This window comes from Pteropus alecto, unplaced genomic scaffold (assembly GCF_000325575.1).
Source record: "Pteropus alecto unplaced genomic scaffold, ASM32557v1 scaffold538, whole genome shotgun sequence".
Lineage (NCBI taxonomy): Eukaryota > Metazoa > Chordata > Mammalia > Chiroptera > Pteropodidae > Pteropus > Pteropus alecto.
This window is the reverse complement of record NW_006440657.1, coordinates 330453-334140: the sequence shown is the minus strand read 5'-3', so window position 1 is coordinate 334140 and position 3688 is coordinate 330453.

Below are 3688 nucleotides of genomic sequence, written 5' to 3'. Positions count from 1 at the left end.
GACTGCAAATGGGTACAGTCACTATGGAAAACAGTATGGAAGTTCTCCAAAAAACTAAGAATTGATCTACCATATGATCCAGCAATCCCTCTACTGGGTGTTTAGCCCAAAGACTTGAAAACCCAAATCTGAAAAGATATTTGCACACTGATGTTCATAGCAGCATTATTCACAGTGGCCAGGACATGGAAGCAATCAAAGTGTCCTACAATAGATGATTGGCTGAAAAAGCTGTGGTACATATTTACAATGGAATATTACTCAGCCATAAGACGAGATGAAATACTGCCATTTGTGACAACACGGATGGACCTCGAGATAATCATAGTAAGTGAAATAAGCCAGACAGAAAAGGTTGAAAAATCACATGATATCACTTATATGTGGAATATAAATGTAAAAGCAACAAATGAACAGGACAAACAAACAGAGACTCAGGGACATGGACAATAGACTAGTGGTTCCCAGAGGGTAGGGTGTGGTGGAGGAGGGGTAGGTAGACAGGATAAAGGGGGTCAAATATAGAGGAGTAGGGGGAGGGTGAAGTGGGTAAAGGGGATCAAATATATGGTAGCTGAAGGAAACTGGACTTTGGGTGGTAATCACACAATAGAATATATAGATGTCAAATTATAATGTACACCTGAAAATTATATAACTATATTAACCAATGTTTTCCCAGTAAACTTAATTTAAAAAAATAAAATTAAAAAAAAGCTCAAGCAACAATTCAGCCAAAAAACAAAAAAAGTAGAAGACGACTATTTGGTGGTTTCAAACAAAAGACTTGTCTCAGATGAGTCAAAAAGACAACAACAAAACATTTAGTCACTGAAAGAAATAAAAATCTGCTCCCTAAACTTTGTATTCAATGGTTATGTTACAGTGATTTCTCTACATTAAGGGAATTCTTTCTAGGTAATTCCTAATTTTCATAAAAACTTTTCTGTATTGCTCTAAATACAGTTCCCTGAATGAAAAGTAGTTCAGTTGTGGATGTATTCAGTCAAGAAACATTCTCAAATCACCTACTTGGTACAAAGAACTCATAGTCATTGGATATGCAAAGTAGAACGAAACAGATGTGTTTGGGGCCCTCAAAGATTTTAAAGAGAAGTTGATCTAGCTAAGGAAATAATTCCGCTCTACCTACTCTTCAAATTTTGTTAGAAACCATCAAATAATGTTGAAAATTAATGAGTCAACTGTTATTGACAATTTATTAGGTTCTGTGGTAAGTACTTGATATATGTGATTTACTTCTAACCATCCCTATCTCACAAAGAAAACATAGAGAACTTGATAAGTAATTGGCCCAGTCATAAATCAAGTCAGTAGCAGAGACAGGATCTATAACAAGACATGTCTGATATCACAATTCATGTTTCTAACCAGCATCCTTTCAGTCAACATTACTAATAGAGTTATCTGTATGAAGAGTTAACCGTTAAACAGAATCCAGATATCACTAGCATTCCTTTAAAAGACAATTATTGAGCGTCGCTTTGTAATTTGAACTTTCAGAGCGATATATTAATATATCTGTTGCAAACACCAAGAAGGAATATGTCTGCCAAGGAGGACTCCTTGTGGTTAACTGGGCCGCAATTCACAATCAGAGTCTAGCAGCCATTGCTTACAAAGGCCTCTCACCACACACTGTACACTAAGGAACATTGCATAATAAGCTGCCAAGCCCACTGTACTGAGTGCGTTCCTCTTGGCTGAGCCCACCCTTATAAAGGAGTTCCTGGAATCGTATTTCGTCCAATGGACTGAGACATGTTCCAGTCCAATTGAAGCTGTGCAGCTATAACCTCATTTACATCTCTACCAACCAATCAGAGCAGCTCCATAATGACCAATCAAGACACACAATTCTGACCAATCAGGACAGTGCTATTTGGACCAATCAAACTGTGGAAATTTGGATTCCTCATTTGAATAAAAATGGACCGCAGAGGGACCAGGGCAGGCACTTTTACGTAGAAGTGGCTTCCCCTTTGTCTGGGGTAGCACACTTTGTTTCCACCTGAGGCTGTATTTGCCTGTTTTGCAAAACGTTCACCTGAATAAAGTCTCTCCTTTTACCGTGGTCCAGACTGGGGACTCCTGTTGGCATTGGATTGGTGGCAGTGACTCTTCGTTGCCACTATATAGCTCTAAAAGCATATACATGTCATTTTATATATCTCCAAAATCTCAAATTATTTATGCACTACGCATATACTCTTCCTTTATTCAATGTGCCAGCTAATTTAGCAGGACAGGAGATTACATAGAGGTTTAGAGCCAAACATAGAGGTAATAAGCATTTTTCTGGCTTGTCTTGCCTCTGTGCACACAACTCTTTTGGTTCCTTTATCACAACCACCTACTAAATATTTTTTAAAGTAATACCACTTTCCTAAAGAGATCTCTATTTTCTAGCTTTGATTTTTTTTTTTTTAAAGTTATTTCAAGTTGGAGGAAGGAAAGCAAGCTTACACTCAAGGTGAGTTTCAGTCTGAAGTTTAGTTGCTTCGCGTACCCTGGCTTATTTTTAATATTTTTTGAAACATTCACATCAAAAGTCAGATAGCTTTGGAACTGACTTCTGGATAGTATATATTTAACGTCTGAGATCATTCTACGGAAGTATTTGTAGAGGTGGTTTGGACAGTTTGGAAAGAAAAGCAGGAAATAAAAAGGCTCCTTTTCTCCAAAGACTGGTATAAAGAACATCACACAAATTTACATAAAATGGCCGAGATCTGACAACTGGACTTCTTGAAAATTTACGGATCATTTTGAAAAAGCTAACTATGTTCAGGAAGATGCCTCCCTTTTCTCAAAATGAAATTCTGAAAGAAGCTAGTATGTTTTAAGTAATCTGATGTTGTATGGAGCCAGAAAAAATATTTCCTGTGTGGTACAGGTGAACATAATTAAACAATACAAGTTCTTCATTCTGCAGAATGAAGCATTTCTTTCAAAAACTAAACCTCGTAATTTTTAGTTTTTTGAGGAACCGCGATGTTTTAAAAAAAGAAATAAAGAAATTATTGGGAAGGTTATATACAACCCGCTCTATCTCCTTGCCTCTTTCTGACACTCCCTCCTCACCCCAACCCTCATTCTAAATTTCCTAGAAGGGTATGAATTCAGGGGACGAGGTGGGCAAAGGTGGCTGTGCTTGTGCATGGCGTGTGGAGGGAGCGGGAAGGTGGCCAGCGAGAAGACGCTAGACAGCAGAAAACGACAAAAGCAAGGCCTGGGGAGGGAATGGGAGGGAATGGGAGGGGCGAAGAGTGTTGCAGACCCTCCTAGGTAAACAGAGAAGGACAAACTCCAACCACAGGGAGGTGATGCCACTTGTGGGCCCTCAGATTGGAGAAGACCGAAATGAGTGACAGGGCGGTGCTCGCTGGGGCCCCGCGCAGAAACAGGAGGAGGGGGTTGTCTGTGCGTGTGCACGAAGCGGGGGAGGGGAGGCGAGCTCCTGCAGCACTGGCCTCGGGAGTTGGGGGGCGAGCTCGTTGGTGACGCGAGGCCTTCACGTGACCTGGAGCTGCAGAGCGACGCAGCCTTCGGTGCAGTCGTCACTCCTGTTTGGGTACCAGCTCCCCGCTGCCCTGCGCACGGCGGGCTGGCATCGGGCCCGGGGAAAGCCGAGCAGGTAAGGGCCCGGGGCCGCGCGGAGACCCGG